We start from the raw sequence: 21,551 nt of genomic DNA on the forward strand, positions 1-21,551 counted from the left end.
CGCAGCCCTTTTTATGTCCTCCTGCTGACAAGTATAAAGGTCGGTCGGGGCCAGAAAGCTCTCCCCCCGTGCAACAATGGTGACAGTCCCGACAGTTCCGGAACCGGCACAAGAAAAGTATCCCCGGTCCGGTTCATCTTCTTAACTTACACGTAAATGTACTGTATATACTGTAAGAATATAAAGTAAATATTTCTATAGTAAATGCATCGTGCTCGTCCCGTGCTTTGCTCTATAATATCACCTTCCAAAGATTTATCTCTGGACCAAGTCACAATTCATTAAGCGATTACTGGATCTTTATTTATTTTTTTTTTGGCTCTGCCAAATTGCTTTGCAGTATTTCTGTACAGCGCTGGCACAGGGTAAGGCTGGATTTTATCCATTTATTATTACGCAGTATTTAACTCTTTTTCTGCCAGTGTATATGTATAGGATCCTATTACCAGGACAGACTATTTTTTATTAAAGTGTCTGTGGATATTGATTACTCCAGCTGATGATGTGCCAGTATTCATGGTAAGGGGTATCACAGGATATGGACTGTCGGGGAACTATTGTAAATGCCCATCCTCTCTGCCTTGAAGTCTGTGGACTTGCATCATTTGTAGTCCTGAATATATGCCATGTAAAGGGAAGAGGTGGACATTGCCCAACTTTGCTAAAGCCATGTGTTTCCAGGGACAGTGGCATCATGCCGGGTGATCTGAATTGGCGCTGCCAAGAGGCATCACTGAGTAGAGGTGAATTCAAGTACATTTTCGATAGAGCTCGTATATGAGTGTATAATGGCTGTATGCAATCTCCGAGTTGAATAGAGAGGTAATATTGCACTTATTGTGCCTTCAAATGGTGAAATACAAGGTTTGTTTGGGATCACTGGTGGACGAGCGTACTCGGTACTCGATAGAGCATCCTGATGCTCGAGAAACTCAGTACTCTATCAAGTACCGAGTACTCGGACGCCATGCTCGAATCACCGCCCCGCATTTTTGGCGCTTACTTTTCAGCCACTAAACATGCAGGCATTGCCTTGCCGGTAATGTCAGAGCCATTTTGGCTACTGCCATTACTGTGATTGGCTGGCCACATAGCTTCATCAGGTCTCTATGAGACCCAGTGATGCCACCTTGGGTTTATTGTACCCGGACACAGTGTAGGGAAAAGTGCTGCTGCAGAAGGGACAGTGTGTTATATAACGTTCCAGTACCTGCTGGTGCAAACATTTTTCTTTTCTGGGCTAATTCAAATAAATTCTATTTTACAATACTGGTCATAGCTGCATTTAGGGTATGATTGGCTGCTGGAGTAGGAAGACTTTATTACTAGGACTTACAGCAGGGTTGATTGCATTAGAGACCTTGGTGTTGCCACTTACAAGCAAACTTCATTTCAGTGATAATTTAAATAGATTCTATTCTCTAATAACATTGCTCTGATCTGCAATTCATTTAGGGTTAGCTGTCGGAGAAGGTATAGCGTATTACAGGCATCTACTCAGGATTTGTTGCCTTACAGTCCTTATCAGGGTTACATGTAGTCTATTCCCTAGTAATACCCCTGGTACCTGCATTTACTGTAGGGATAGATACTGGAGGAGGGATAGTTTTTTATTAGATGGGAAGGAGGACAAGAAAAAGAAGAAACTATGAACTGTATACCTTTTTTGCAGGAAGGAGTGCATACACCAGAAAAAAAAGAAACATTTCAATTGGCTTTATGTTCCACTGCTGTCATCTGGTGGTGTTGATAAATCTGTTCATTTTGATAAGAGTCAGCTTGTCAGCATTTTCAGTTGACAGGCGGATGCGCCAACCAGTTATTATGCCCACAGCGGCACTAAAAACAACTCTGACAAAACGCTAGTGACAGGGCAGGCCAAGACCTCCAAGGCGTAGAGGGAGAGTATATGCCACTTCTCCAGCTTGGATATCCAATACTTGTGTGATACCATGTTGATGTGCGGACGTTATCCCTCTGCCATGGCAGTGATAAAAGGAAAGGATTTGTTATGCCAGGGTGCACTTAATTAGACTCTGCTCCTAGGTAATGAGATGTAATGTGTTGCAATGTAATTAGTCCAAGAAACAGGGTAGACATAGGGTTAATTGTAACCATTTATTTGTGTAAGGATCACTGGTACAGTTATCTTAATGGTTCTTCTGCAGGTCGATCTTCTGCTTAAAGAAAGAGGCAAATTCTTCAGCAGAAATGAGAGGGGAGGGAGGAGGTGCTGGGGGACGGAGTAGCGAATTGAAAGTGTTGAAGAGATGTTTAGGGTTGTGAGTCAGGTTTAGAGCTCCCCCTTCTGGCCTGGAGTATGAAAGTGTTGTGTGTATGTGATTACCTGGTGAAAGATATCCTTCATCGCTTCCAAACATGACATCACTCTCCCTGGGAGGAAAGCAATGCCACTGTGACGACCAGGACCCTGGGGTGTCCCACCACACATTTGTTTTTGCTGTGATAGCCGCTATTCACTGAATAATGGCGATCAAGCGATCGGACACCACAAAATCCAGCCCTGATCATGTTCTCTGGGGTCTCAGCGACTCCGGTAACTGAGACCTCAGAGATTTTTCTGATTCTGGGGGGCGCTATACCCTTATTCTCTATAAAAGGGGTAATGGTGTGCACTCTGGTCAAAAGGATGTGGAGGTGCTGGTAAATCAGACCGTGTGGTCAAGTCAATAGTAGAGGAAAAAAGTACCGCACACTCGAAGTTGATATGATGCAAAAAGGTATAAGCCAAATTTATTAACACAAACAGGATATCAACAGTTGCCACTGTGTTAGTTCGTAGAGTGAAAACCCGACGTTTCGACCCTCCCAGGTCTTATTCATGGGGTTACTAGGAAGCAAATAGACGGTATAAGCAGCTGTTTGTGACATGATATAAAATGAAAAACAACAAACGAAAAAGGACAAAGATAAAATACCAAAGCATAACAAAAACATATTATGTACAATATATACAGAGCAACCAGAGATAATGACAAGGGTACTCTGAGGAGCAGCGAAAAATCGGTCTATGGTACAGAGGCAATATCTGCAATAACCTGCTTACGAGAAGGATAGTAACGTTTACCTGCACTCTTTTGTTACACATATATAGGGGTGGCAGTGTTGGCAGCCAAGACACAGGTCCTCTAAGGTATAGCCTGTCATTATAACAAAGAATAAACATTTATACAGTGCATGGGCAATAAGACAGCATAGTTCCAATGTGAACAAGGGAAGGAGGGGTTTATGTATATAGGACACGTTTGGTCATGAAGATTAGGAGTCAGTCCCAATGAAATATATTATAATAGGGTAACTGAGGGGCAGTATATGTGGGAACTAATAAGGAGAGATGTTGTGGATACCTTGTAGATTCAATAGTAGTTCCAATAGAATTGGTTAAGGGGTCCTGTTTTGGGTAAACTGCAGCCAAGTAAGGAGTCCTGCAGGAAATATGAATCAGATAAAGAAATATATGCCCCCTATGGAGGCTGGACGTTCAGGTGCATGTATTGAGGGTACCTTAGTGAGGGTCCACTAGCAGCTCCTCTGGCAAGTATAGAAAGGTCCTGTATAGGGTGACTGGCAGTTTCAAGGATTGTCCTATGAACAAGGTATGGTGAATTAGACCAACCAATACTAAGGGAAGGTATGAAGGGAGGGTGCCGAGTAAGGGAGTGGTGGGTCCGTGTACCTGCTCTCTTGCACGTCCGGGGATTAGCGGCGCATCCCGCGCCCAGCTGTATGGTCCTGGGTGGTAGGTAGGGGTATGTCCGCATGTTTTGTATAAATACCGCCGTACCGGAAGTACGCGGTCCCGGACCGGAAGTGACATAGTCACTTGGTCTGTGCGTGCGCACTAGGTGCTAATGGTAAGTAAGGGCAAGAAGATGCCAGTAGAGGGGAGTTATGTCAATGTGTGCGGCCGCAAGGAGATTGTATAGGAGCTGAATAGGACCCACTTCTCAGTGTAGAACGGGGGCGGAGCCACAAGACAATGGAAGGTTGAATGGCACGTATCTGTTTATGGACACTGTTGTGTAGAGGAATAATATATAGAAAATATAAAAGAAATGGTTCTGAAAAAAAGGACAAAAATAGTTGTAAAGAATAGGGATTTTTTATAAATAAGGAAAAAAATAATAGAGAAAATTAATAATAATAAAAAAATTAATAATAATAAAAAATGAAAATGAAATAATGAAAAATAAAATAATAATAAAAAGTAAAAAATGAAAAATGAAAAATAATGAAAAAATCAAAAAATGAAAATAAACTGGGGCAAAAATAAAGGGTACTGACTATATGGAACTCACCTACTGAGCAGAGGGTTCAACGTGTCTGGAAGGCAAAAAGGTAAAAGTTAGTGTATTATTGCAGCAGCCAGTCTATTTCCCTATTGAGACCCCTGGGGGATAGGGTCTCAAGTTTATGAATCCAGAACGTCTCCCTTAGTTTCAATTGCTTAATGTGGTCGCCACCTCTCCTGGGTCTAGGAACTTGTTCGATTATCTGGTACTTGAGTTGTGCCACCGTGTGTTTGTGCTTTGCAAAATGATCAGGAAGGGGTAGCCAGGTCTACGGCCGCACACATTGACGTAACTCCCCTCTACTGGCATCTTCTTGCCCTTACTTACCATTAGCACCTAGTGCGCACGCACAGACCAAGTGACTATGTCACTTCCGGTCCGGGACCGCGTACTTCCGGTACGGCGGTATTTATACAAAACATGCGGACATACCCCTACCTACCACCCAGGACCATACAGCTGGGCGCGGGATGCGCCGCTAATCCCCGGACGTGCAAGAGAGCAGGTACACGGACCCACCACTCCCTTACTCGGCACCCTCCCTTCATACCTTCCCTTAGTATTGGTTGGTCTAATTCACCATACCTTGTTCATAGGACAATCCTTGAAACTGCCAGTCACCCTATACAGGACCTTTCTATACTTGCCAGAGGAGCTGCTAGTGGACCCTCACTAAGGTACCCTCAATACATGCACCTGAACGTCCAGCCTCCATAGGGGGCATATATTTCTTTATCTGATTCATATTTCCTGCAGGACTCCTTACTTGGCTGCAGTTTACCCAAAACAGGACCCCTTAACCAATTCTATTGGAACTACTATTGAATCTACAAGGTATCCACAACATCTCTCCTTATTAGTTCCCACATATACTGCCCCTCAGTTACCCTATTATAATATATTTCATTGGGACTGACTCCTAATCTTCATGACCAAACGTGTCCTATATACATAAACCCCTCCTTCCCTTGTTCACATTGGAACTATGCTGTCTTATTGCCCATGCACTGTATAAATGTTTATTCTTTGTTATAATGACAGGCTATACCTTAGAGGACCTGTGTCTTGGCTGCCAACACTGCCACCCCTATATATGTGTAACAAAAGAGTGCAGGTAAACGTTACTATCCTTCCCGTAAGCAGGTTATTGCAGATATTGCCTCTGTACCATAGACCGATTTTTCGCTGCTCCTCAGAGTACCCTTGTCATTATCTCTGGTTGCTCTGTATATATTGTACATAATATGTTTATGTTATGCTTTGGTATTTTATCTTTGTCCTTTTTCGTTTGTTGTTTTTCATTTTATATCATGTCACAAACAGCTGCTTATACCGTCTATTTGCTTCCTAGTAACCCCATGAATAAGACCCGGGAGGGTCGAAACGTCGGGTTTTCACTCTACGAACTAACACAGTGGCAACTGTTGATATCCTGTTTGTGTTAATAAATTTGGCTTATACCTTTTTGCATCATATCAACTTCGAGTGTGCGGTACTTTTTTCCTCTACTATACCCTTATTCTCGATCGCCATTTTAAAACAGCGATGAGGGAAGTACCTTTAGCGGCTGCCGTTTTAATGCGTATCGGTTGTTGCTAAGGTGTTAAAAATGATGGAGTTTAAGTAACTTTTTGAGTGGAATATACATAAAATCCACCCAAAAATGAGTATTCTGTACTGGTTTGAAGCTTTCCATGGTGGATCTGGTGGTGGGACCTAATTGCTCCAATTTTACCACTGAAGTCGTTAATGAATATATTATTACGACATGCCAGAAATAAGATTATGGGGTCATATCCCTCATGTTCCATTGCACTGATGGAAAATCCACCATTCGTCCCATTTTTTACATCTTTTTTTTACATACTGCTCTGGAAAAGTTCCTGTAAAGTTTTCATGTCAGTTTCTTAATTTCTTTTTGACACGCTGGTGAATCGTGGACCCACTGCACCATGGAAGACCCCAGGAAGGCCTACAGATCTGAGGTCACCTGATCCTCTCTGTCTGCCATGAGTGGTTGAGCCATGCGAGAGTCTCTCCTCCGAGATGGGATATAAGAAAAGCCACTTTGGCCTGATCGGAGGAAAACCGGTGAGCCAACAGTTCCAAGTGCAGCATGCCCTGATTGATGAAACCTCGGCATTGCTTGAGATCTCTGTCATATTGTGGTAGAACAGACAAAGGAGGACCAGTTCCAGGTGTGTGGATAGCAGCTGCTGAGGTAGTAGCAACTTGACCTGGAGCGGGTACAGGTGAAGCAGCTGGCATCAGAACACTTAGACGGTTGACCGACCGCAAGTAGGTCAGAATTTGATCTTGCTGATCACGATGCTTGATCATCTCCTGCTACTATTCAGAGAGGTGAATTGGAGCCAGGACTGGACATCTGGCAATTCTGGCAAATGCCAGAAGGGCCTGTCTGGTTGTGGGCCGCCTTGTCTGCTACGTTGTTAACAGGTCAGTTCCGTCAACTCATTGATACCATATTTTCATTTTTGTAACTTTTAAAATGTAAAAGATGAAAATATATATACTGTATATATGTTTATGTTTTTTACCTAAAGTACAAAGGAAATGTGTCATCTTTAACTTTAGACCTTTTAGAGGTCAACCCCGTTTCCATTCCTCAAGTTATTTTAGAGGTTTTTCTTTTAATCACATTTGGCAGAATTCGTTTATTCCATTGACATACCTTTGCTTAGAAGATTCATCACTAATTAAGTCCAAGGTTGCAGAAGAACGTGACCGTGACCTGAGCCACGGAAACAACTTGCTGTCACTTTGTGGCTATACACTGAAGAACAAAGGAATTATAAAAAAGACTGTGCCGGAGAAACGACGTGCTGAACTGACATTTAGAGATGGTCATTTTCACTCACAGCGGCACAGAATTCGGCAAACACGTCTCTTAATATCATGATTTCCCCCTATGCCTTATAATGCAGGAATTAATTCTGCTCTACTGACCTTTACGTTTGGAGGCCGTGTGCCCTTTTTCTGTAGATGCCGGAGAAGAGGAGATAAAATGGAGGGCATCAACAGTAATAAAATCTTTTTTGGAGACGTCACCCGTGACCGCGCATCCTCATGTTATCTTCCTTTCGGTTAAGTTCACATGTTGCTTATTTGGAGTGGATTTTATGTGCGGATTTCGAAACTGAAATTTGCATTATTTCTGCAAGTAAAATCTATGTGTTTTTTTTCCGGACATAAGCATGCAATTTCTGATGATTGTTATTTTAATTGCTGAAACGTAGCCCCCAAAAAGTGCAGCAAAGCAAACATAGGCCAACAGTTTAACCTCTGGATTTAGGGTCGACTCATTGAAATTATCTGGTAAAATCTCTACCAAGAAAGGTGCGTTTTCACAACTACAACTGACACTGATATAAAATAATTTCTCCACAGATTCTGCACAAAAAAAAACAAATTAAAGGAGTTATCCAGGATTATATATATATATATATATATTTATTTTTTTTTAACAACAGGCAGGTAGTTGTTTACTACCTGTTAGTTCTTAAAAGAAAAACAGTCTGGGATAATCCCTTTTCTTGTGTGCGGCACTGACCACCGCTCCTGCCAGCAATTTTGCGCCTTCTGCTGATGTCATATTGACAGAGCAGCGGCTTCTCTTCTGCTCTGTTGACGGTGTGACTGCCAACGTTGTGCTGAATGACAGCCGGCTCCCAGCTGTCTAACTGCGGGGAGTCGGCTGTTAATAAGTATAACATCAGCAGTCATGCACCATCGACAGAGCAAAGCGGAAGAGAAACAGCTGCTCTGTTGATGTGAAGCAGCCGAATCACCAGTAGGAGAGGACCGCTCTGAGCCGGCACCGGACACAGCAGGCAGACATTTGCCTCTGTTACCAACTACCTGCCTGTTTTGTCTTTAGGCCCATAGTAAAAAAAATAAAAATAAAATAGTCCTGGTCAACCCTTTTAGTTAAAACACATCCACTTTGTCTCTACTGTGGATTTTATTGGTAAAAAATCCACACTGTGTCTGCATGATTCGGTTTTTGCTCTGAAGCATAAAATTACATAGGCAACATTGGGGTAGCATTTTTTTTAATCCAAAACAAAAACCCTGTGGCCGCTGAGTTCTAAACCCATTGGTTGTAACAGTATGAGGTCTCAGTTCATAAATGGTGTTTATGGTATGAAATGATGATTACATCTCATAGTGTATGGCCCTTTTGATTACCTGCAATCAGATCGGGGGCTAATTGCATTACTAAAAATATCATCCATGATTCTATAGCCAATGTGTTCAATGACTGGAATGAAAACATCATAACAAAACCCCCCCAAAAAGGATGAGTTTTATGTTTTCTATCATTTCTCTGGCAGGATTTCAGAGCGGACCTTTAATTATCCGCCAGCTGAACTTCATGCCCCATCGAGGTTCTATAGCAGAGGCGATTGTAATTAAGTGTGCAGCCATGCATCTCTGGAAACTATTAGTGATATTAGGGGATGAGTGCGGATGGTTGTAGCCATGTAATTACACTACTGGATACTTGTATCGCTCCTCTTGCGTTATTAGTAATCACAACAGCGATTAACCCAAAGGCGGCCAATGGGTTTCCTATTCATAGGACAGGACTTCGCTTTCTAGACCCTAACTAATAGATACCATAAATTACTGAAAGTAGTAGGTTATGTTTGATACTAATTAGAGTTGAGCAAAACGATTTACGTGATCCTTGACTAAAGGACATGTTGTTAGTCTTTGGCACTGGACAAGAGCACTGCAAACCTCCTTTTATCAGGTGGCATCACCTGAGGTCTGGTGCACCCTCATCATCAAAGCCAGGGATGATGTTCTGGTCAAGAGCCCTGGGAACCTCCTTTTATCTGGTGGTATCACCTGAGGTCTGGTGCACCCTCATCATCGAAGCCAGGGATGATGTTCTGGTCAAGAGCCCAGCGAGCCTCCTTTTATCTGGTGGTATCACCTGAGGTCTGGTGCACCCTCATCATCGAAGCCAGGGATGATGTTCTGGTCAAGAGCCCTGTGAACCTCCTTTTATCTGGTGGCATCACCTGACGTCTGGTGCACCCTCATCATCGAAGCCAGGGATGATGTTCTGGTCAAGAGCCCTGGGAACCTCCTTTTATCTGGTGGCATCACCTGAGGTCTGGTGCACCCTCATCATCGAAGCCAGGGATGATGTTCTGGTCAAGAGCCCTGGGAACCTCCTTTTATCTGGTGGCATCACCTGAGGTCTGGTGCACCCTCATCATCGAAGCCAGGGATGATGTTCTGGTCAAGAGCCCTGCGAACCTCCTTTTACCTGGTGGTATCACCTGAGGTCTGGTGCACCCTCATCATCGAAGCCAGGGATGATGTTCTGGTCAAGAGCCCTGCGAATCTCCCTTTACCTGGAGGTATCACCTGAGGTCTGGTGCACCCTCATCATCGAAGCCAGGGATGATGTTCTGGTCAAGAGCCCTGCGAATCTCCCTTTACCTGGTGGTATCACCTGAGGTCTGGTGCACCCTCATCATCGAAGCCAGGGATGATGTTCTGGTCCACCGGCCACATTATACCTGCAAAACATTTTACCTAACCCTAATCTTAAATCCCACATAATCTTAAAACTCGATCGAACTGCTAATTACTGACATTACACCCTCGTACAGGGAAATCATTTTAAGAAGCTGGGATTTGGTGTTCATATTTTTTATGTATTATTTTGTCAGGACTGATGGGAATTTCTGCAAACAATTCGGGAGATTTCGGGCATATTCGGATACAAAAATTCGTAGGGTTAACATATAAGTTGCCCAAAACCGTGTTTTTCCTTCATGATGTGATCGTTTGTGGGGCAGTCCTTGGGTGATCGAAACAGAAACATTTCTATTTTTATCAACCAAATGACAAAAGTTGAACCCCCAGAATGGAAGACAGACATGCCACCTGAAAACAATGGTGCTCAAAAAGACCCCACAATCCAAACAAGAATAGACCTCAATTCATTAAGACTGACGTTATATACGCCAGTCTTAATGAGGGGCATGGAGGCATAAGATGTGTCAAAATCATTAAGAGGTGAACACGGCTTAATAAAAAATAGGCATATCTTATTAGTGGCTTGCACCTCACCAAAAATATTACTCCTATGTAGGACTGCCGTGACATTTCTGGAGGCAGCGTTCCTTACACCAGAAATGTCACAGCAGTCCTACATAGGAGTAACATTTTTGGTGAGGTGCAAGCCACTAATAAGATATTCTGAATATTCATTTCTCTTAAGTATCGGCACACGTGACCGTCGGCAGCAGCACGCAGCCGTTGGCTGACAGTGCACATTACTGAAGAGGAATGGATACTCACCGCTCTCTGCGATGAACGGTCCCGGTGAGTATTCCGGCAGCTGTGCTCTGCTTACAAGCATTAAGCAGCTGCTGGCACCAGAGCAGGACGCTGCAAATGCGAGGGAGCACAGGAAGGTAAGAGTAAAGGGTTTTTTTTTTTAATCTTTTCTGATGGGGCCTTAGATACAAGGACTGGGATGGGGCCAATCATACCAGCAAGGGGATGGGGCCAATCAATCATACAAGGAACTGGATTGGGCCAATCAATCATGCCAGAAACTGGATGGGGCCAATCAATCATACCAGCAAGGGGATGGGGACAATCAATCATACCAGGAACTGGATGGGGCCAATCAATCATGCCAGGAACGGAATGGGGCCAATCAATCATAGGATGGGGATGCAGGGACCATATTTACCAGGATAGGTTAAGAACAGAATTGACCACAATTTTTGCTTCAGTTTTTTTCCCCTAATTTCCTCCTCTAAAACCTAGGTGCGTCTTAAGATCTGGTGCATCTTATAGTCCAGAAAATACGGTATCTACTATAATACTTCCCCCTATGTACAAGAATATAACTACTATAATACTGCCCTTATGTACAAGAATATAACTACTATAATACTGCCCCCTATGTACAAGAATATAACTACTATAATACTGCCCCTATGTACAAGAATATAACTACTATAATACTGATCCTATGTACAAGAATATAACTACTATAATACTGATCCTATGTACAAGAATATAACTACTATAATACTGCTCCTATGTACAAGAATATAAGTACTATAATACTGCCTCTATGTACAAGAATATAACTACTATAATACTGCTCCTATGTACAAGAATATAACTACTATAATACTGCCCCTATGTACAAGAATATAACTACTATAATACTGCTCCTATGTACAAGAGTATTACTACTATAATACTGATCCTATGTACGAGAATATAACTACTATAATACTGCTCCTATGTACAAGAATATAACTACTATAATTCTGCCCCTATGTACAAGAATATAACTACTATAATACTGCTCCTATATACAAGAATATAACTACTATAATACTGCCCTTATGTACAAGAATATAACTACTATAATACTGCCCCCTATGTACAAGAATATAACTACTATAATACTGCCCCTATGTACAAGAATATAACTACTATAATACTGCTCCTATGTACAAGAATATTACTACTATAATACTGATCCTATGTACGAGAATATAACTACTATAATACTGCTCCCTATGTACATGAATATAACTACTATAATACTGCCCCTATGTACAAGAATATAACTACTATAATACTGCTCCAATGTACAAGAATATAACTACTATAATACTGCTCCTATGTACAAGAATATTACTACTATAATACTGATCCTATGTACGAGAATATAACTACTATAATACTGCTCCCTATGTACATGAATATAACTACTATAATACTGCCCCTATGTACAAGAATATAACTACTATAATACTGCTCCTATATACAAGAATATAACTACTATAATACTGCCCCTATGTACAGGAATATAACTACTATAATACTGCCCCATGTCCAAGAATATAACTACTATAATACTGCCCCTATGTACAAGAATATAACTACTATAATACTGCTCCTATGTACAAGAATATAACTACTATAATACTGCCCCTATGCATAAGAATATAACTACTATAATACTGCCTTCTAGGTACAAGAATATAACTACTATAATACTGCTCCTATATACAAGAATATAACTACTATAATACTGCCCCTATGTACAGGAATATAACTACTATAATACTGCCCCATGTCCAAGAATATAACTACTATAATACTGCCCCTATGTATAAGAATATAACTACTATAATACTGCTCCTATGTACAAGAATATTACTACTATAATACTGCTCCTATGTACAGGAATATAACTACTATAATACTGCTCCTATGTACAAGAATATAACTACTATAATACTGCTCCTATGTACAAGAATATAACTACTATAATACTGCTCCTATGTACAAGAATATTACTACTATAATACTGCTCCTATGTACAGGAATATAACTACTATAATACTGCTCCTATGTACAAGAATATAACTACTATAATACTGCCCCTATGTACAAGAATATAACTACTATAATACTGACCCCCTATGTACAAGAATATAACTACTATAGTAATACATGCACCTTGAAAACGGTATTCTGTCATGCTAAAACGGTTTCTAGTAAGATATTTTGTTGATTTTCCTATATATTTTCATCGCACTCCAAGTGTATGTGCATTTCCGATCACATCTGCTTCTTGATCTTATTTTCTTCTCTATTATCGATTCATTAAATTATCATCACTCTGCATGCCAGTTAGTCGAGCGTGTTCCACTGAGATTCTCTTTCTCACCATATTATTTTCCTACTTAATTAAAAAGTGAGAAATGAAACCGATTCACTGTCATAGCTTTGTGAAAGGTTGCATGTGACTTCCTCACTGCTAGATGAAATATATTTATATATATATATATATATATATATATATATATATATATATATATATATATATATTAATTAGATGGTGGCCCGATTCTAACGCATCGGGTATTCTAGAATATGCATGTCCATGTAGTATATATATGTAGTCACGTAGTATATTGCCCAGCCACGTAGAATATTGCCCAGTCACGTAGTATATTGCCCAGTGACGTAGTATATTGCCCAGCCACGTAGTATATTATTGCCCAGCCACATAGTATATTGCCCAGCCACATAGTATATTGCTCAGCCACATAGTATATTGCTCAGCCACGTAGTATATTGCCCAGTCACGTAGTATATTGCCCAGTGACGTAGTATATAGCCCACCCATGTAGTATATTGCCCAGTGACGTAGTATATTGCCCAGCCACGTAGTATATTGTACAGCCACGTAGTATATTGCCCAGCCACGTAGTATATTGCCCAGCCACGTAGTATATTGTCCAGTCACGTAGTATATTGCCCAGCCACGTAGTATATTGCCCAGCGACGTAGTATATTGCCGAGCCACGTAGTATATTGCCCAGCCACGTAGTATATTGCACAGCCACGTAGTATATTGCCCAGCGACGTAGTATATTGCCCAGCCACATAGTATATTGCCCAGTCACGTAGTATATTGCCCAGCAACGTAGTATATTGCCCAGCGACGTAGTATATTACCCAGTGACGTAGTATATTGCCCAGTGACGTAGTATATTGCCCAGCCACGTAGTATATTGCACAGCCACACAGTATATTGCCCAGCCACGTAGTATATTGCACAGCCACGTAGTATATTGTCCAGTGACATAGTATATTGCCCAGCCACGTAGTATATTGCACAGCCACGTAGTATATTGCACAGCCACGTAGTGTTGCCCAGCCATGTAGTATATTGCCCAGTGACGTAGTATATTGCCGAGCCACGTAGTATATTTCCCAGTCACGTAGTATATTGCCCAGCTACATAGTATATTGCCCAGTCACATAGTATATTGCCCAGTCACGTAGTATATTGCCCAGTAACATAGTATATTGCCCAGTAACGTAGTATATTGCCCAGCGACGTAGTATATTGCCCAGTGACGTAGTATATTGCCGAGCCACGTAGTATATTGCCCAGCCACGTAGTATATTGTCAGTCACGTAGTATATTGCCCAGCCACATAGTATATTGCCCAGTCACGTAGTATATTGCCCAGTTACGTAGTATATTGCCCAGTAACATAGTATATTGCCCAGTAAAGTAGTATATTGCCCAGTGACGTAGTATATTGCCCAGTGACGTAGTATATTGCCCACCCATGTAGTATATTGCCCAGTGACGTAGTATATTGCCCAGCCACGTAGTATATTGCCCAGCCACGTAGTATATTGCCCAGTGACGTAGTATATTGCCCAGTCACGTAGTATATTGCCCAGTAACATAGTATATTGCCCAGTTACGTAGTATATTGCCCAGTCACGTAGTATATTGCCCAGTCACGTAGTATATTGCCCAGTGACGTAGTATATTGCCCACCCATGTAGTATATTGCCCAGTGACGTAGTATATTGCTCAGCCACGTAGTATATTGCACAGCCACGCAGTATATTGCCCAGCCACGTAGTATATTGCCCAGTGACGTAGTATATTGCCCAGTCACGTAGTATATTGCACAGCCACGTAGTATATTGCCCAGCGACGTAGTATATTGCCCAGTGACGTAGTATATTGCCGAGCCACGTAGTATATTGCCCAGTCACGTAGTATATTGCCCAGCCACATAGTATATTGCCCAGTCACATAGTATATTGCCCAGTCAAATAGTATATTGCCCAGTGACGTAGTATATTGCCCAGTAACATAGTATATTGCCCAGTAACGTAGTATATTGCCCAGCGACGTAGTATATTGCCCAGTGACGTAGTATATTGCCCAGCCACATAGTATATTGCCCAGCCACGTATGTAGTATATTGGTCAGCCACGTAGTATATTGCCCAGTCACATAGTATATTGCCCAGTGACGTAATATCAGGTCCTTCTCATGCAGGCGTGCAGGACCTGTGGTGATGTCGCAGTCACATGACCGTGACGTCATGGCAGGTCCTTCTCGCGCAGGACCTGTGATGACGTCGCGGTCACATGACCATGACGTCATGTCAGGTCCTTCTCGCATAGCATCCTTGGCACCAGAACCTGCCGATTGCACTGCCGAGGACACTGCGCCACGTCGGAGGGTAAGAATAACCTTTTTTTTTAAATTATTATTATTTGTAACAGATCTTTTTACTATCGATGCTGCATAGGCAGCATCAATAGTCAAAAGTTGGTCACACAGGGTTAATAGCTGCGTTAATGGAGTGCGTTACACCGCGGTCCATTAACACTGGCATTAACCCTGTGTGAGCGCTGACTGGAGGGGAGTATGGAGCAGGCACTGACTGCGGGGAGGAAGTAGCGGCCATGTTGCCACTGGACTGTGCCCGTTGCTGATTGGTCGTGGCCGTTTTGCCGCAAACAATGAGCGACTTATGAAAACATTAGATATTTCTTGAAAATTTAAGCGTGATCATCTTACTGTTAAGAGATTTGTGGCTGAATCTGAGCACAGTCGTGTTTGTGCTGATAAAGGCATAATGAGGAAGGTTTCTGCCAGGCAAGTTCATCGGATAAAGAGAGCAGCTGCTAAAAAGCCATTACAAACCAGCAAACAGATATTTGAAGCCGCTGGTGCCTCAGGAGTCCCTCGAACCTCAAGGTGTAGGCTCCTTCAAAGGCTTGCTTTGGTTCATTAACCTACTATTCTGCCACCCCTAAACAGTGTTCACAAGCAGAAATGGTTGCAGTGGGCCCAGACATACATGAAGACTAATTTTCAAACAGTCTTGTTTACTGATGAGTGTCGAGCAACCATGGATGGTCCAGATGGATGGAGTAGTGGATGGTTGGTGGATGGCCACCATGTCCCAACAAGGCTGCGACATCAGCAAGGAGTGGAGGAGTCATGTTTTGGGCCGGAATCATGGGAAACAGCTGGTGGGGCCCTTGAAGGTTCCTGAAGATGTGAAAATGATCTCTGCAAAGTATATAGAGTTTCTGACTGACAACTTTCCTCCATGGTATAAAAAGCAGAAATGTGCCTTCAGGAACAAAATCATCTTCATGCTGACAATGCACCATCTCATGCTGCAAAGAAAACCTCTGAGTCATTGGCTGCTATGGGCATAAAAGGAGATAAACTCATGGTGTGGCCACCATCTTCCCCTGACCTCAACCCTATAGAGAACCTTTGGATTATCATCTAGCAAAAGATCTATGAGGGTGGGAGGCAGTTCACATCAAAACAGCAGCTCTGGGAGGCTATTCTGACTTCATGCAAAGAAATACAAGCAGAAACTCTCCAAAAACTCACAAGTTCAATGGATGCAAGAATTGTGAAGGTGACATCAATGGATGCAAGAATTGTGAAGGTGACATCAATGAAGGGTCCTATGTTAACATGTAACTTGGCCTGTTGGGATGTTTGGAGTTAAATAGCTTTTTTGTTCAGTGAATGTGACCTCCTAATGCTGCAAATTCCACAAATGAGCATTTTCAGTTCTTTAAAACATATCAAATGTTTAGAAATTCTACTGTGCCTAATAATTTGGAACAGTGCATTTTAAGGTTTTATTCATTTTGGAGATTATACTGTTATCATTGGGAGGTTTCTTCAATAAAATTCGATGTATAATCTAACGGGTGATGACTTTTATTAGACTGACTGTCATTTGCACCGACCATTTAGGAAAATCCGAGAAAAATATCATTTGCATAATAATTTGGAACATAGTGTATATACACACACACACACAGCTCTGGCAAAAATTAAGAGACCACTGCTATATGTTCAGTTTGTCTGATTTTTCTCTTTATAGGTATATTTTTGAGTAAAATGTAAATTGTTATTTTATTCTATAAACTACTGACAACATGTCTCCGAAGTTCCAAGCAATACATTTTGTATTTATTTTCTGAAAATGAGAAATGGTCAAAATAACGAAAAAAATGCATTGCCTGCAGACCTCAAATAATGCAAAAAAACAATAATAATGTTTTAACTCAGGAAGAGTTCAGAAATCAATATTTTGTGGAATAACCATGATTTTTAATCACAGCTTTCATGCGTCTTGGCATGCTTCCACCAGTCTTTCACACTGCTTTTGGGTGACCTTGTGCCACTCCTGGTACAAAAATGTAAGCAGTTCTTCTTTGTTTGATGGCTTGTGACCATCCATCATCCTCTTGATTACATTCCAGAGGTTTTCAATGGGGTTCAGGTGTGGAGATTGGGCTGCCCCTGACAGGGATTTGATGTGGTGGTCCTTCATCCACACCTTGATTGACCTAGCTGTGGGGCATGACGCATTGTCCTGCTGGAAAACCAGTCCTCAGAGTTGGGGAACATTGCCTGAGCAGAAGGAATCAAGTGTTTTTCCAGGATAACCTTGTATGCGGCTTGATTCATATGTCCTTCGCAAAGATTAACCTGCCCAATTCCAGCCTTGCTGAAGCATCCCTAGATCAACACCCGGTCGTCTAATGGTTGGATGGAAACCTGGAGAGGCGTACAAGCCACAGTGTCTTGCACCCACTGTGAAATTTGGTGGAGGATCGGTGATCTGGGGATGCTTCAGCAAGGCTGGAATTGGGCAGATGAGGAGGATCCCTTTGACAGGTAATCTTACATTCAACACATTCTGACTCCAGGCCAGAAGGGGGAGCTCTGAACCCAGTTTCAGGGGAGCTTCCCTTGATATACATTCTGGTCTGGAGGAGGAGTTAGTTAGTCTGGTGCAGACCAGAAACAGAGAAGGAGCATAGGAGAGGTCAGGAGCTAGAGGAGAGATGTAAGTGGGTTCCCTCTAGGCTAGAGCACAGAAACCAGGCAGCGGGAGCCCGAGGCTGTGAGAAACTACAAGTCAGAACCGGAGGGCAGGATCTCTAGGATTATTAAGTGACATATCAAAGAACAACATTATCTATTTCTTATACATAAGTGGATATAACTATAACATAATGGTACCGGGATGGCAGGTACGTCATGCATAGCCCATCCCCCTACACATACAGCATCCAATTTTTGTTTTTACACTTATTTTTTCCTCCCCTTTTTCCAAGAGCTAGAACTTTTTATGTTTCCACTTTATCCTTTTTGTTGAGGGGAGGCATTGTGATGGAAAATGGCAATTTTGAAGTATTTTTTTTTAATTGCATTGACTTTATTTACAGAGGTTACAATACCAGACCTGTTTTTTTTTTGTTAGATTTTATGGAATGAAAAAAATAGCGGAGTGATTTGAACTTTAAGTATTTTTATTGTTTTAAAACATTTCTCAACTATTTGTGTTTCTTTTAGTCCGAATTGTCTCTTCAGAGAGGACTAGAACTTTAGCGCCACCTATAGGAAGTAGCGATCTTAAAAGTCAATATCGACCCTTTATCGAGCCTTACAACAATATATATTTTTTATTGTACATCATTAGAATTGGTGCAAATCGATTTTTACATCCCATTCCATCCACCGTGACAGTGGTCTGTGGCCGCCATAGCAGGACTTCATTGACAAACACTTTAATGGCGCATAAAGTTGCACATTTTTCGTGCAATCTGTAGTTGCACAAAAAACGTGCAACTTTGCGACCACCATTTTTTAAAAATGACAGGGCATAGCGAGAGGTGGTGAGGCGCTGCCAGAATTTATAGCAGAGATCTATACACGGTATTTCTTGTTTGTCCCATAGTCCAAAGATGTCCCAAATGTGTTAGCCCTTCCCACCACTTACAATTTTTGTTTTTACACTTTTAGTTTTTCCTCCCCTTTTTCCCCAAGACCTAGAACTTTTTTAGTCCAGAACTTTTTCACCCCTTTCCCACCTGAGGGCTGTCCCACACGTCCAGATAATTCCGGTACCGGAAAAAATCGTTACCGGAGTTATCCGTGTCCGTGTGCCCGTGAGCTCACGTAGGCCATACGTGTGGCACACGTGTGCCGCCCGTGTGCCGAGTGGGTACCACACGGAGCGTGTGGTACCCACGCGTGTGGTACACTGCATCGTGCTGAAGCCACGATTCATATCTTCTGTGCAGCAGCGTTTGCTGCATAGAAGATATGAATAATAGTGTTTAAAAGATCTATCTGTCCGCCGCCCTCCCACCCCCTGTGCGCCCCCCCGCTGTTCTGAAAATACTCACCCGCTTCCCTCATTGGCTGTCGATGCTTCCTGTGCTGGCCGCCCCTTCTACTGTATGCGGTCACGTGGGGCCGCTCATTTAGTCATGAATAGGCGGCTCCACCCCTATGGGAGGTGGAGCCACATATTCATGACTCTAATCGGCGGCCCCACGTGACCGTATACAGTAGAAGGGGCGGCCAGCACAGAACACAGCGAGGGAGGCGGGTATTTTCAGAACAGCGGGGGGCGCACAGGGGGTGGGAGGGCGGCGGACACATAGATCTTTCTTTTAAACACTATTATTCATATCTTCTATGCAGCAAACTTCTATGCTGCAGAGAAGATATGAATCGCGGCTTCAGCACCATGTGGGGGGGGGGGGACAGCGCTTACTGTAGCGCTGTCTCCTGCAAGCCACACGGACTGCACACGGAGAAGGTCCGTGTTTTACACGGACCCATTGACTTTAATGGGTCCGTGTAAAACGTGCGCTCCCACGAACACTGACATGTCTCCGTGTTTGGCACACGGAGACACGGTCCGCAAAAAATCAATGACATCTGCACAGATGCATTGATTTTAATGGGTCTACGTGTGTCAGTGGCTCCGGTACGTGAGGAAACTGTCACCTCACGTACCGGAGCCACTGACGTGTGAAACCGGCCTTAGACGTATAGTTACATCCAAGGTGGGCTCTCCGTTTGCTGCGGGCTCCAGTGGTGAGCCTGCAACTTTTCCAGCACATGTCAGCTGATTTGAACAGCTGACATGTGCCCATATCAGCCGCTGCAGGAATCGCGATCCACCTGCAGCTGTTAACATAATAAATGCTACTGTCAATTTCTTTTTTTTTACTATTTTTTATTTCATTTTTCTGGGGTAGAGGAGAAGAAAAACATCAATTCTGGGGACATTTTTACGCCTTTTATAGACATTGCAAATCTACATATATTTTTCTTATTTTAATTATTTAAAAGATGTAATTTTATTTTTTTAATTCCTTTAAAACATCTTTAAACTACGTCTTACATTTACTTTTAGTGTCCACTCGCTACTGTTAGAGGCGGATGACGGCTGTGAAACACAACTGGCACCCGTAATTGCAGGAAGCGGGGTCATCCTCCATACATCTGCATCCGTATATTTTTGGTGGATCCCAGGAAGGGGTTAAGAGGCGTTAACCGCGTATTGAATTTGGCGACTTTTTAAACTGTGGACTTCCCAAGACCGTAGCGAGAAACGCCGTTTGTTGCTCGTCCATTAAGTCACAAAGCTCTCTCCTTCCAGCTGACGGAATGCGGGATCTGCTCATGAATCATTAGCGGCGTGAGACGCGTGCGCGCAGCGCGGACCGCACGGCTGGATGCAGCTCTGCCCTTTGCACCTTACAGATTTATTTTCTGCCTGCACATGAATAATGCAGCCTACATAACGACTCAAAACATCATTATTCCAGGAGTATCAGCGGCTACAGACAAATGTATACTCGAAAAAGTGCTGGACCCATCAGTGTGCATTACACCACTGCATCCGGCGCTCGGCATTGTGCTTGGTGATGTACGGCTGCATGCAGCTGCTTGGCCGTGAAGCTCCCGGCGGGGGCGCAGTGTTTGTGCTGATGTTAAACAGTTTGGCCACTACTTGTTTGTTTATTGATGGTCTATCCTTAGTATCGGTACCCCCACGGTTCCACCGATACCAGTTCTCGGACGCTGCCAGAACACATAATTTCAACATGGGCTGTGCGTCAGATCCATCCTCTATTCAAAGGATGCTGAGTACACCCATACCCGGGGAATGACGGCGCTTGCACTGATCTCAGGCAGGAGAGGCGGGTGACTAAAAGAAGTGTCACCTGTCAATCACTGACAGGTGGTGGCCCGGCTGCACTTGTGTCTAATTAGCATAACAATTTATTTTTTTCAAAAACGTAAACCAAGATTCCTAAAATTAAAAAAGGGATTTATTTTAATAGTCAGCATTTACAACAACGCCTTTACATAGATGGCATTAGCTTACAGGTGGAAAAATCTGATGACAGGTTCCCTTTAATTAAAAAGCTCCAAAAAGCGACACAGATTCATACAAAGCTCCACACTGACACCTAGTGGGAGGATTTTTTCTTTTTTAGTGGTTGCATTTATAGTTTCTGCTCAGGAGCATAGTAAAGTGG

General features: G+C 42.6%; 2 long non-coding RNA genes across 2 annotated transcripts; one reads left to right on the forward strand and one right to left on the reverse strand.

The window, feature by feature from the left end:
- Window positions 1–2,841: 2,841 nt before the first annotated feature.
- Window positions 2,842–3,991, reverse strand: LOC143793687 (uncharacterized). The gene is made up of 4 exons (XR_013220199.1): window positions 3,698–3,991; window positions 3,526–3,606; window positions 3,369–3,446; window positions 2,842–3,161 (listed from the first exon to the last, which is right to left on the reverse strand). It is a non-coding gene; the product is annotated as an uncharacterized LOC143793687 (long non-coding RNA).
- Window positions 3,992–4,613: 622 nt separating this feature from the next.
- Window positions 4,614–5,425, forward strand: LOC143793688 (uncharacterized). The gene is made up of 4 exons (XR_013220200.1): window positions 4,614–4,818; window positions 4,910–4,990; window positions 5,070–5,147; window positions 5,355–5,425. It is a non-coding gene; the product is annotated as an uncharacterized LOC143793688 (long non-coding RNA).
- Window positions 5,426–21,551: the final 16,126 nt, after the last annotated feature.

Source organism: Ranitomeya variabilis, chromosome 1 (assembly GCF_051348905.1).
Source record: "Ranitomeya variabilis isolate aRanVar5 chromosome 1, aRanVar5.hap1, whole genome shotgun sequence".
NCBI classification, from domain to species: domain Eukaryota; kingdom Metazoa; phylum Chordata; class Amphibia; order Anura; family Dendrobatidae; genus Ranitomeya; species Ranitomeya variabilis.